Raw genomic sequence first — 15,674 nt, 5'->3', positions numbered from 1 at the left:
GGACATTCACAGCCATGAGCTCAGCCATGACCCTGAACCCAGGGCATTCACACCCATGAGCACAGGCCTGACCCTGAACCCAGGGCATTCACACCCATGAGCACAGGCCTGACCCTGAACCCAGGGCATTCACAGCCATGAGCACAGCCATGACCCTGAACCAGGACATTCACAGCCATGAGCTCAGCCATGACCCTGAACCCAGGGCATTCACAGCCATGAGCACAGCCATGACCCTGACCCCAGGACATTCACAGCCATGAGCACAGCCATGACCCTGAACCCAGGACATTCACAGCCATGAGCACAGCCATGACCCTGAACCCAGGACATTCACAGCCATGAGCACAGACCATGACCCTGAACCAGGACATTCACAGCCATGAGCACAGCCATGACCCTGACCCCAGGACATTCACAGCCATGAGCACAGCCATGACCCTGAACCAGGACATTCACACCCATGAACACAGCCATGACCCTGAACCCAGGGCATTCACAGCCATGAGCACAGACCATGACCCTGACCCCAGGACATTCACACCCATGAGCACAGCCATGACCCTGAACCCAGGGCATTCACAGCCATGAGCACAGCCATGACCCTGAACCAAGGGCATTCACACCCATGAGCACAGCCCTGACCCTGACCCCAGGGCATTCACAGCCATGAGCACAGCCCTGACCCTGAACCCAGGGCATTCACAGCCATGAGCACAGCCCTGACCCTGAACCCAGGGCATTTACAGCCATGAGCACAGACCTGACCCTGCACCCAGGACATTCAAAGCCATGAGCACAGCCATGACCCTGAACCCAGGGCATTCACAGCCATGAGCACAGCCCTGACCCTGACCCCAGGGCATTCACAGCCATGAGCACAGCCCTGACCCTGACCCCAGGGCATTCACAGCCATGAGCTCAGCCCTGACCCTGAACCCAGGACATTCACACCCATGAGCACAGCCCTGACCCTGACCCCAGGGCATTCACAGCCATGAGCTCAGCCCTGACCCTGAACCAGGACATTCACACCCATGAGCACAGCCCTGACCCTGAACCCAGGGCATTCACAGCCATGAGCACAGCCATGACACTGAACCCAGGGCATTCACACCCATGAGCACAGCCATGACCCTGAACCCAGGGCATTCACAGCCATGAGCACAGCCATGACCCTGAACCCAGGGCATTCACAGCCATGAGCACAGCCATGACCCTGAACCCAGGGCATTCACAGCCATGAGCACAGCCATGACCCTGAACCAGGACATTCACAGCCATGAGCTCAGCCATGACCCTAAACCCAGGGCATTCACACCCATGAGCACAGCCATGACCCTGAACCCAGGGCATTCACAGCCATGAGCACAGCCCTGACCCTGAACCAGGGCATTCACACCCATAAGCACAGCCATGACCCTGAACCCAGGGCATTCACAGCCATGAGCACAGCCATGACCCTGAACCCAGGGCATTCACACCCATGAGCACAGCCATGACCCTGAACCCAGGACATTCACAGCCATGAGCACAGCCATGACCCTGAACCAGGACATTCACAGCCATGAGCACAGTCCTGACCCTGAACCCAGGACATTCACAGCCATGAGCACAGCCATGACCCTGAACCCAGGACATTCACACCCATGAGCACAGCCATGACCCTGAACCCAGGGCATTCACACCCATGAGCACAGCCATGACCCTGAACCCAGGGCATTCACAACCATGAGCACAGCCATGACCCTGAACCCAGGGCATTCACACCCATGAGCACAGCCATGACCCTGAACCCAGGGCATTCACACCCATGAGCACAGTCATGACCCTGAACCCAGGGTATTCACAGCCATGAGCACAGCCATGACCCTGAACCCAGGACATTCACACCCATGAGCACAGCCATGACCCTGAACCCAGGGCATTCACACCCATGAGCACAGCCATGACCCTGAACCCAGGGCATTCACACCCATGAGCACAGCCATGACCCTGAACCCAGGGCATTCACACCCATGAGCACAGCCATGACCCTGAACCCAGGGCATTCACAGCCATGAGCACAGCCCTGACCCTGAACCAGGACATTCACACCCATGAGCACAGCCCTGACCCTGAACCCAGGGCATTCACAGCCATGAGCACAGCCATGACCCTGAACCAGGACATTCACAGCCATGAGCTCAGCCATGACCCTGAACCAGGACATTCACAGCCATGAGCACAGCCATGACCCTGAACCCAGGACATTCACAGCCATGAGCACAGCCCTGACCCTGAACCAGGACATTCACAGCCATGAGCACAGCCCTGACCCTGAACCAGGACATTCACACCCATGAGCACAGCCATGACCCTGAACCAGGACATTCACACCCATGAGCACAGCCATGACCCTGAACCCAGGGCATTCACACCCATGAGCACAGACCATGACCCTGAACCCAGGGCAATCACACCCATGAGCACAGCCATGACCCTGAACCAGGGCATTCACAGCCATGAGCACAGCCATGACCCTGAACCAGGACATTCACAGCCATGAGCTCAGCCATGACCCTGAACCCAGGGCATTCACAGCCATGAGCACAGACATGACCCTGAACCAGGACATTCACAGCCATGAGCACAGCCATGACCCTGAACCCAGGGCATTCACAGCCATGAGCTCAGCCATGACCCTGAACCCAGGGCATTCACACCCATGAGCACAGCCATGACCCTGAACCCAGGGCATTCACAGCCATGAGCACAGCCATGACCCTGAACCCAGGACATTCACAGCCATGAGCACAGCCATGACCCTGAACCCAGGGCATTCACAGCCATGAGCACAGCCATGACCCTGAACCCAGGGCATTCACAGCCATGAGCACAGCCATGACCCTGAACCCAGGGCATTCACACCCATGAGAACAGCCATGACCTTGAACCCAGGGCATTCACAGCCATGAGCACAGACCATGACCCTGACCCCAGGGCATTCACAGCCATGAGCACAGCCATGACCCTGAACCAGGACATTCACAGCCATGAGCACAGCCCTGACCCTGAACCCAGGGCATTCACAGCCATGAGCACAGCCATGACCCTGAACCCAGGGCATTCACAGCCATGAGCACAGCCATGACCCTGAACCAGGACATTCACACCCATGAGCACAGCCCTGACCCTGAACCCAGGGCATTCACACCCATGAGCACAGCCCTGACCCTGAACCCAGGGCATTCACAGCCATGAGCACAGCCCTGACCCTGAACCCAGGGCATTCACAGCCATGAGCACAGACCATGACCCTGAACAAGGACATTCACACCCATGAGCACAGCCCTGACCCTGAACCCAGGGCATTCACAGCCATGAGCACAGCCATGACGCTGAACCCAGGGCATTCACAGCCATGAGCACAGCCCTGACCCTGAACCCAGGGCATTCACAGCCATGAGCACAGCCATGACCCTGAACCCAGGGCATTCACAGCCATGAGCACAGCCCTGACCCTGAACCAGGACATTCACACCCATGAGCACAGCCCTGACCCTGAACCCAGGGCATTCACAGCCATGAGCACAGCCATGACCCTGAACCCAGGGCATTCACAGCCATGAGCACAGCCCTGACCCTGAACCAGGACATTCACACCCATGAGCACAGCCCTGACCCTGAACCCAGGGCATTCACAGCCATGAGCACAGCCCTGACCCTGAACCCAGGGCATTCACAGCCATGAGCACAGCCATGACCCTGAACCAAGGGCATTCACAGCCATGAGCACAGCCATGACCCTGAACCCAGGACATTCACACCCATGAGCATAGCCTTGACCCTGAACCCAGGGTATTCACAGCCATGAGCACAGCCCTGACCCTGAACCCAGGGCATTCACAGCCATGAGCACAGCCATGACCCTGAACCCAGGACATTCACACCCATGAGCTCAGCCATGACCCTGAACCAGGACATTCACATCCATGAGCACAGCCATGACCCTGAACCCAGGGCATTCACAGCCATGAGCACAGCCCTGACCCTGAACCCAGGGCATTCACACCCATGAGCACAGCCATGACCCTGAACCCAGGACATTCACAGCCATGAGCACAGCCCTGACCCTGAACCCAGGACATTCACATCCATGAGCACAGCCCTGACCCTGAACCCAGGGCATTCACACCCATGAGCACAGCCATGACCCTGAACCCAGGGCATTCACACCCATGAGCACAGCCATGACCCAGAACCCAGGGCATTCACACCCATGAGCACAGCCATGACCCTGAACCCAGGACATTCACAGCCATGAGCACAGCCATGACCCTGAACCCAGGGCATTCACACCCATGAGCACAGCCATGACCCTGAACCCAGGACATTCACAGCCATGAGCACAGCCCTGACCCTGAACCCAGGACATTCACAGCCATGAGCACAGCCATGACCCTGAACCAAGGGCATTCACACCCATGAGCACAGCCATGACCCTGAACCCAGGACATTCACAGCCATGAGCACAGCCATGACCCTGAACCCAGGGCATTCACACCCATGAGCACAGCCATGACCCTGAACCAGGACATTCACATCCATGAGCACAGCCATGACCCTGAACCAAGGGCATTCACATCCATGAGCACAGCCATGACCCTGAACCAGGGCATTCACAGCCATGACCACAGACCATGACCCTGAACCCAGGACATTCACAGCCATGAGCACAGCCATGACCCTGAACCCAGGACATTCACAGCCATGAGCACAGGCCTGACCCTGAACCCAGGGCATTAACACCCATGAGCACAGACCATGACCCTGACCCCAGGACATTCACACCCATGAGCACAGCCCTGACCCTGAACCAGGACATTCACACACATGAGCACAGCCATGACCCTGAACCCAGGGCATTCACAGCCATGAGCACAGCCCTGACCCTGAACCCAGGGCATTCACAGCCATGAGCACAGCCCTGACCCTGAACCAGGACATTCACACCCATGAGCACAGCCCTGACCCTGAACCCAGGGCATTCACAGCCATGAGCACAGCCCTGACCCTGAACCCAGGGCATTCACAGCCATGAGCACAGACCATGACCCTGAACCAGGACATTCACACCCATGATCACAGCCCTGACCCTGAACCCAGGGCATTCACGGCCATGAGCACAGCCCTGACCCTGAACCCAGGACATTCACATCCATGAGCACAGCCATGACCCTGAACCAGGACATTCACACCCATGAGCACAGCCATAACCCTGAACCCAGGACATTCACAGCCATGAGCACAGGCCTGACCCTGAACCCAGGGCATTCACACCCATGAGCACAGACCATGACCCTGAACCCAGGGCATTCACAGCCATGAGCACAGCCCTGACCCTGAACCCAGGGCATTCACAGCCATGAGCACAGCCATGACCCTGAACCAGGACATTCACAGCCATGAGCTCAGCCATGACCCTGAACCCAGGGCATTCACACCCATGAGCACAGGCCTGACCCTGAACCCAGGGCATTCACACCCATGAGCACAGGCCTGACCCTGAACCCAGGGCATTCACAGCCATGAGCACAGCCATGACCCTGAACCAGGACATTCACAGCCATGAGCTCAGCCATGACCCTGAACCCAGGGCATTCACAGCCATGAGCACAGCCATGACCCTGACCCCAGGACATTCACAGCCATGAGCACAGCCATGACCCTGAACCCAGGACATTCACAGCCATGAGCACAGCCATGACCCTGAACCCAGGACATTCACAGCCATGAGCACAGACCATGACCCTGAACCAGGACATTCACAGCCATGAGCACAGCCATGACCCTGACCCCAGGACATTCACAGCCATGAGCACAGCCATGACCCTGAACCAGGACATTCACACCCATGAACACAGCCATGACCCTGAACCCAGGGCATTCACAGCCATGAGCACAGACCATGACCCTGACCCCAGGACATTCACACCCATGAGCACAGCCATGACCCTGAACCCAGGGCATTCACAGCCATGAGCACAGCCATGACCCTGAACCAAGGGCATTCACACCCATGAGCACAGCCCTGACCCTGACCCCAGGGCATTCACAGCCATGAGCACAGCCCTGACCCTGAACCCAGGGCATTCACAGCCATAAGCACAGCCCTGACCCTGAACCCAGGGCATTTACAGCCATGAGCACAGACCTGACCCTGCACCCAGGACATTCACAGCCATGAGCACAGCCATGACCCTGAACCCAGGGCATTCACAGCCATGAGCACAGCCCTGACCCTGACCCCAGGGCATTCACAGCCATGAGCACAGCCCTGACCCTGACCCCAGGGCATTCACAGCCATGAGCTCAGCCCTGACCCTGAACCCAGGACATTCACACCCATGAGCACAGCCCTGACCCTGACCCCAGGGCATTCACAGCCATGAGCTCAGCCCTGACCCTGAACCAGGACATTCACACCCATGAGCACAGCCCTGACCCTGAACCCAGGGCATTCACAGCCATGAGCACAGCCATGACACTGAACCCAGGGCATTCACACCCATGAGCACAGCCATGACCCTGAACCCAGGGCATTCACAGCCATGAGCACAGCCATGACCCTGAACCCAGGGCATTCACACCCATGAGCACAGCCATGACCCTGAACCCAGGGCATTCACAGCCATGAGCACAGCCATGACCCTGAACCAGGACATTCACAGCCATGAGCTCAGCCATGACCCTGAACCCAGGGCATTCACACCCATGAGCACAGCCATGACCCTGAACCCAGGGCATTCACAGCCATGAGCACAGCCCTGACCCTGAACCAGGGCATTCACACCCATAAGCACAGCCATGACCCTGAACCCAGGGCATTCACAGCCATGAGCACAGCCATGACCCTGAACCCAGGGCATTCACACCCATGAGCACAGCCATGACCCTGAACCCAGGACATTCACAGCCATGAGCACAGCCATGACCCTGAACCAGGACATTCACAGCCATGAGCACAGTCCTGACCCTGAACCCAGGACATTCACAGCCATGAGCACAGCCATGACCCTGAACCCAGGACATTCACACCCATGAGCACAGCCATGACCCTGAACCCAGGGCATTCACACCCATGAGCACAGCCATGACCCTGAACCCAGGGCATTCACAACCATGAGCACAGCCATGACCCTGAACCCAGGGCATTCACACCCATGAGCACAGCCATGACCCTGAACCCAGGGCATTCACACCCATGAGCACAGTCATGACCCTGAACCCAGGGTATTCACAGCCATGAGCACAGCCATGACCCTGAACCCAGGACATTCACACCCATGAGCACAGCCATGACCCTGAACCCAGGGCATTCACACCCATGAGCACAGCCATGACCCTGAACCCAGGGCATTCACACCCATGAGCACAGCCATGACCCTGAACCCAGGGCATTCACACCCATGAGCACAGCCATGACCCTGAACCCAGGGCATTCACAGCCATGAGCACAGCCCTGACCCTGAACCAGGACATTCACACCCATGAGCACAGCCCTGACCCTGAACCCAGGGCATTCACAGCCATGAGCACAGCCATGACCCTGAACCAGGACATTCACAGCCATGAGCTCAGCCATGACCCTGAACCAGGACATTCACAGCCATGAGCACAGCCATGACCCTGAACCCAGGACATTCACAGCCATGAGCACAGCCCTGACCCTGTACCAGGACATTCACAGCCATGAGCACAGCCCTGACCCTGAACCAGGACATTCACACCCATGAGCACAGCCATGACCCTGAACCAGGACATTCACACCCATAAGCACAGCCATGACCCTGAACCCAGGGCATTCACACCCATGAGCACAGACCATGACCCTGAACCCAGGGCAATCACACCCATGAGCACAGCCATGACCCTGAACCAGGGCATTCACAGCCATGAGCACAGCCATGACCCTGAACCAGGACATTCACAGCCATGAGCTCAGCCATGACCCTGAACCCAGGGCATTCACAGCCATGAGCACAGCCATGACCCTGAACCAGGACATTCACAGCCATGAGCACAGCCATGACCCTGAACCCAGGACATTCACAGCCATGAGCTCAGCCATGACCCTGAACCCAGGGCATTCACACCCATGAGCACAGCCATGACCCTGAACCCAGGGCATTCACAGCCATGAGCACAGCCATGACCCTGAACCCAGGACATTCACAGCCATGAGCACAGCCATGACCCTGAACCCAGGGCATTCACAGCCATGAGCACAGCCATGACCCTGAACCCAGGGCATTCACAGCCATGAGCACAGCCATGACCCTGAACCCAGGGCATTCACACCCATGAGAACAGCCATGACCTTGAACCCAGGGCATTCACAGCCATGAGCACAGACCATGACCCTGACCCCAGGGCATTCACAGCCATGAGCACAGCCATGACCCTGAACCAGGACATTCACAGCCATGAGCACAGCCATGACCCTGAACCCAGGACATTCACACCCATGAGCACAGCCATGACCCTGAACCCAGGGCATTCACACCCATGAGCTCAGCCCTGACACTGAACCCAGGACATTCACAGCCATGAGCACAGCCATGACCCTGAACCCAGGGCATTCACAGCCATGAGCACAGCCATGACCCTGAACCCAGGGCATTCACACCCATGAGCACAGCCATGACCCTGAACCCAGGGCATTCACACCCATGAGCACAGCCATGACCTTGAACCCAGGGCATTCACAGCCATGAGCACAGACCATGACCCTGAACCCAGGGCATTCACAGCCATGAGCACAGCCATGACCCTGAACCCAGGGCATTCACACCCATGAGCACAGCCATGACCCTGAACCAGGACATTCACACCCATGAGCACAGCCATGACCCTGAACCCAGGGCATTCACAGCCATGAGCACAGCCCTGACCCTGAACCCAGGGCATTTACAGCCATGAGCACAGCCATGAACCTGAACCCAGGGCATTCACAGCCATGAGCACAGCCCTGACCCTGAACCCAGGACATTCACAGCCATGAGCACAGTCATGACCCTGAACCCAGGGCATTCACACCCGTGAGCACAGCCATGACCCTGAACCCAGGGCATTCACAGCCATGAGCACAGCCATGACCCTGAACCAGGACATTCACAGCCATGAGCACAGCCCTGACCCTGAACCCAGGACATTCACACCCATGAGCTCAGCCATGACCCTGAACCAGGACATTCACAGCCATGAGCACAGCCCTGACCCTGACCCAGGGCATTCACAGCCATGAGCACAGCCATGACCCTGAACCCAGGGCATTCACAGCCATGAGCACAGCCATGACCCTGAACCCAGGGCATTCACAGCCATGAGCACAGCCCTGACCCTGAACCAGGACATTCACACCCATGAGCACAGCCATGACCCTGAACCCAGGGCATTCACACCCATGAGCTCAGCCATGACCCTGAACCCAGGGCATTCACAGCCATGAGCACAGCCCTGACCCTGAACCCAGGACATTCACACCCATGAGCTCAGCCATGACCCTGAACCAGGACATTCACAGCCATGAGCACAGCCATGACCCTGACCCCAGGGCATTCACACCCATGAGCTCAGCCATGACCCTGAACCCAGGGCATTCACAGCCATGAGCACAGCCATGACCCTGAACCCAGGGCATTCACAGCCATGAGCACAGACCATGACCCTGAACCCAGGACATTCACACCCATGAGCACAGACCATGACCCTGAACCCAGGGCATTCACAGCCATGAGCACAGCCATGACCCTGAACCCAGGACATTCACACCCATGAGCACAGCCATGACCCTGAACCCAGGACATTCACAGCCATGAGCACAGACCATGACCCTGAACCCAGGACATTCACAGCCATGAGCACAGCCATGACCCTGAACCCAGGGCATTCACAGCCATGAGCACAGCCCTGACCCTGAACCCAGGACATTCACAGCCATGAGCACAGACCATGACCCTGAACCCAGGACATTCACAGCCATGAGCACAGCCATGACCCTGAACCCAGGGCATTCACAGCCATGAGCACAGCCATGACCCTGAACCAGGACATTCACAGCCATGAGCACAGCCATGACCCTGAACCAGGACATTCACACCCATGAGCACAGCCATGACCCTGAACCCAGGACATTCACACCCATGAGCATAGCCATGACCCTGAACCAGGACATTCACAGCCATGAGCACAGCCCTGACCCTGAACCCAGGACATTCACAGCCATGAGCACAGCCCTGACCCTGAACCCAGGACATTCACACCCATGAGCACAGCCATGACCCTGAACACAGGACATTCACACCCATGAGCACAGACCATGACCCTGAACCCAGGACATTCACACCCATGAGCACAGACCATGACCCTGAACCCAGGACATTCACAGCCATGAGCACAGCCATGACCCTGAACCCAGGGCATTCACAGCCATGAGCACAGCCATGACCCTGAACCCAGGGCATTCACACCCATGAGCACAGCCATGACCCTGAACCCAGGACATTCACAGCCATGAGCACAGCCATGACCCTGAACCCAGGGCATTCACACCCATGAGCACAGCCATGACCCTGAACCCAGGGCATTCACACCCATGAGCACAGCCATGACCCTGAACCCAGGGCATTCACATCCATGAGCACAGCCATGACCCTGACCCCAGGACATTCACAGCCATGAGCACAGCCATGACCCTGAACCCAGGACATTCACACCCATGAGCACAGCCATGACCCTGAACCCAGGACATTCACACCCATGAGCACAGCCATGACCCTGAACCCAGGGCATTCACAGCCATGAGCACAGCCCTGACCCTGAACCCAGGGCATTCACACCCATGAGCACAGCCATGACCCTGAACCCAGGACATTCACAGCCATGAGCACAGCCATGACCCTGAACCCAGGGCATTCACAGCCATGAGCACAGCCCTGACCCTGAACCCAGGACATTCACACCCATGAGCACAGCCATGACCCTGAACCCAGGACATTCACATCCATGAGCACAGACCATGACCCTGAACCCAGGACATTCACAGCCATGAGCACAGCCATGACCCTGAACCCAGGGCATTCACACCCATGAGCACAGCCATGACCCTGAACCCAGGGCATTCACACCCATGAGCACAGCCATGACCCTGAACCCAGGACATTCACACCCATGAGCACAGCCATGACCCTGAACCCAGGGCATTCACAGCCATGAGCACAGCCATGACCCTGAACCCAGGGCATTCACACCCATGAGCACAGCCATGACCCTGAACCCAGGGCATTCACAGCCATGAGCACAGCCCTGACCCTGAACCCAGGGCATTCACACCCATGAGCACAGCCCTGACCCTGAACCCAGGGCATTCACAGCCATGAGCACAGCCCTGACCCTGAACCCAGGACATTCACACCCATGAGCACAGCCATGACCCTGAACCAGGACATTCACAGCCATGAGCACAGCCATGACCCTGAACCCAGGGCATTCACAGCCATGAGCACAGCCCTGACCCTGAACCCAGGACATTCACACCCATGAGCACAGCCATGACCCTGAACCCAGGGCATTCACAGCCATGAGCACAGCCCTGACCCTGAACCCAGGACATTCACACCCATGAGCACAGCCATGACCCTGAACCCAGGACATTCACACCCATGAGCACAGCCATGACCCTGAACCCAGGACATTCACACCCATGAGCACAGCCATGACCCTGAACCCAGGGCATTCACAGCCATGAGCACAGCCCTGACCCTGAACCCAGGGCATTCACACCCATGAGCACAGCCATGACCCTGAACCCAGGGCATTCACAGCCATGAGCACAGCCCTGACCCTGAACCCAGGACATTCACACCCATGAGCACAGCCCTGACCCTGAACCCAGGGCATTCACACCCATGAGCACAGCCATGACCCTGAACCCAGGGCATTCACAGCCATGAGCACAGCCATGACCCTGAACCCAGGACATTCACACCCATGAGCACAGCCATGACCCTGAACCCAGGACATTCACACCCATGAGCACAGCCATGACCCTGAACCCAGGGCATTCACAGCCATGAGCACAGCCCTGACCCTGAACCCAGGGCATTCACACCCATGAGCACAGCCATGACCCTGAACCCAGGGCATTCACTGCCATGAGCACAGACCATGACCCTGAACCAGGACATTCACACCCATGATCACAGCCCTGACCCTGAACCCAGGGCATTCACAGCCATGAGCTCAGCCATGACCCTGAACCCAGGACATTCACACCCATGAGCACAGCCCTGACCCTGAACCCAGGGCATTCACAGCCATGAGCACAGCCCTGACCCTGAACCAGGACATTCACACCCATGAGCACAGCCCTGACCCTGAACCCAGGGCATTCACATCCATGAGCACAGCCCTGACCCTGAACCCAGGGCATTCACAGCCATGAGCACAGACCATGACCCTGAACCAGGACATTCACACCCATGATCACAGCCCTGACCCTGAACCCAGGGCATTCACAGCCATGAGCTCAGCCATGACCCTGAACCCAGGACATTCACACCCATGAGCACAGCCCTGACCCTGAACCCAGGGCATTCACAGCCATGAGCACAGCCCTGACCCTGAACCCAGGGCATTCACAGCCATGAGCACAGACCATGACCCTGAACCAGGACATTCACACCCATGAGCACAGCCCTGACCCTGAACCCAGGGCATTCACAGCCATGAGCACAGCCCTGACCCTGAACCCAGGACATTCACACCCATGAGCACAGCCATGACCCTGAACCCAGGACATTCACACCCATGAGCACAGCCATGACCCTGAACCCAGGACATTCACACCCATGAGCACAGCCATGACCCTGAACCCAGGGCATTCACAGCCATGAGCACAGCCCTGACCCTGAACCCAGGGCATTCACACCCATGAGCACAGCCCTGACCCTGAACCCAGGGCATTCACAGCCATGAGCACAGCCCTGACCCTGAACCCAGGACATTCACACCCATGAGCACAGCCCTGACCCTGAACCCAGGGCATTCACACCCATGAGCACAGCCATGACCCTGAACCCAGGGCATTCACAGCCATGAGCACAGCCATGACCCTGAACCCAGGACATTCACACCCATGAGCACAGCCATGACCCTGAACCCAGGACATTCACACCCATGAGCACAGCCATGACCCTGAACCCAGGGCATTCACAGCCATGAGCACAGCCCTGACCCTGAACCCAGGGCATTCACACCCATGAGCACAGCCATGACCCTGAACCCAGGGCATTCACTGCCATGAGCACAGACCATGACCCTGAACCAGGACATTCACACCCATGAGTACAGCCATGACCCTGAACCCAGGGCATTCACATCCATGAGCACAGCCATGACCCTGACCCCAGGACATTCACAGCCATGAGCACAGCCCTGACCCTGAACCCAGGGCATTCACACCCATGAGCACAGCCATGACCCTGAACCCAGGGCATTCACAGCCATGAGCACAGCCCTGACCCTGAACCCAGGACATTCACACCCATGAGCACAGCCCTGACCCTGAACCCAGGGCATTCACACCCATGAGCACAGCCATGACCCTGAACCCAGGGCATTCACAGCCATGAGCACAGCCATGACCCTGAACCCAGGACATTCACACCCATGAGCACAGCCATGACCCTGAACCCAGGACATTCACACCCATGAGCACAGCCATGACCCTGAACCCAGGGCATTCACAGCCATGAGCACAGCCCTGACCCTGAACCCAGGGCATTCACACCCATGAGCACAGCCATGACCCTGAACCAGGACATTCACATCCATGAGCACAGCCATGACCCTGAACCCAGGGCATTCACAGCCATGAGCACAGCCCTGACCCTGAACCCAGGACATTCACACCCATGAGCACAGCCATGACCCTGAACCCAGGACATTCACATCCATGAGCACAGACCATGACCCTGAACCCAGGACATTCACAGCCATGAGCACAGCCATGACCCTGAACCCAGGGCATTCACAGCCATGAGCACAGCCATGACCCTGAACCCAGGGCATTCACACCCATGAGCACAGCCATGACCCTGAACCCAGGACATTCACACCCATGAGCACAGCCATGACCCTGAACCCAGGGCATTCACAGCCATGAGCACAGCCATGACCCTGAACCCAGGGCATTCACACCCATGAGCACAGCCATGACCCTGAACCCAGGGCATTCACAGCCATGAGCACAGCCCTGACCCTGAACCCAGGGCATTCACACCCATGAGCACAGCCATGACCCTGAACCCAGGGCATTCACAGCCATGAGCACAGCCCTGACCCTGAACCCAGGACATTCACACCCATGAGCACAGCCATGACCCTGAACCAGGACATTCACAGCCATGAGCACAGCCCTGACCCTGAACCAGGACATTCACACCCATGAGCACAGCCATGACCCTGAACCCAGGACATTCACATCCATGAGCACAGACCATGACCCTGAACCCAGGACATTCACAGCCATGAGCACAGCCATGACCCTGAACCCAGGGCATTCACAGCCATGAGCACAGCCATGACCCTGAACCAGGACATTCACAGCCATGAGCACAGCCCTGACCCTGAACCCAGGACATTCACACCCATGAGCACAGCCATGACCCTGAACCCAGGACATTCACATCCATGAGCACAGACCATGACCCTGAACCCAGGACATTCACAGCCATGAGCACAGCCATGACCCTGAACCCAGGGCATTCACAGCCATGAGCACAGCCATGACCCTGGACCCAGGGCATTCACACCCATGAGCACAGCCATGACCCTGAACCCAGGACATTCACACCCATGAGCACAGCCATGACCCTGAACCCAGGGCATTCACAGCCATGAGCACAGCCATGACCCTGAACCCAGGGCATTCACACCCATGAGCACAGCCATGACCCTGAACCCAGGGCATTCACAGCCATGAGCACAGCCCTGACCCTGAACCCAGGGCATTCACACCCATGAGCACAGCCATGACCCTGAACCCAGGGCATTCACAGCCATGAGCACAGCCCTGACCCTGAACCCAGGACATTCACACCCATGAGCACAGCCATGACCCTGAACCAGGACATTCACAGCCATGAGCACAGCCCTGACCCTGAACCAGGACATTCACACCCATGAGCACAGCCATGACCCTGAACCAGGACATTCACACCCATGATTACAGACCATGACCCTGAACCAGGACATTCACAGCCATGAGCACAGCCATGACCCTGAACCAGGACATTCACAGCCATGAGCACAGCCATGACCCTGAACCCAGGGCATTCACAGCCATGAGCACAGCCTTGACCCTGAACCCAGGACATTCACACCCATGAGCACAGACCATGACCCTGAACCAGGACATTCACAGCCATGAGCACAGCCATGACCCTGAACCCAGGGCATTCACAGCCATGAGCACAGCCTTGACCCTGAACCCAGGACATTCACAGCCATGAGCACAGACCATGACCCTGAACCAGGACATTCACAGCCATGAGCACAGCCATGACCCTGAACCCAGGACATTCACACCCATGAGCACAGCCATGACCCTGAACCCAGGGCATTCACAG

Source organism: Spermophilus citellus (genome assembly GCF_964194105.1).
Source record: "Spermophilus citellus genome assembly, chromosome: 18".
Taxonomy (NCBI): domain Eukaryota; kingdom Metazoa; phylum Chordata; class Mammalia; order Rodentia; family Sciuridae; genus Spermophilus; species Spermophilus citellus.
Note: the sequence above shows the minus strand (reverse complement) of the source record.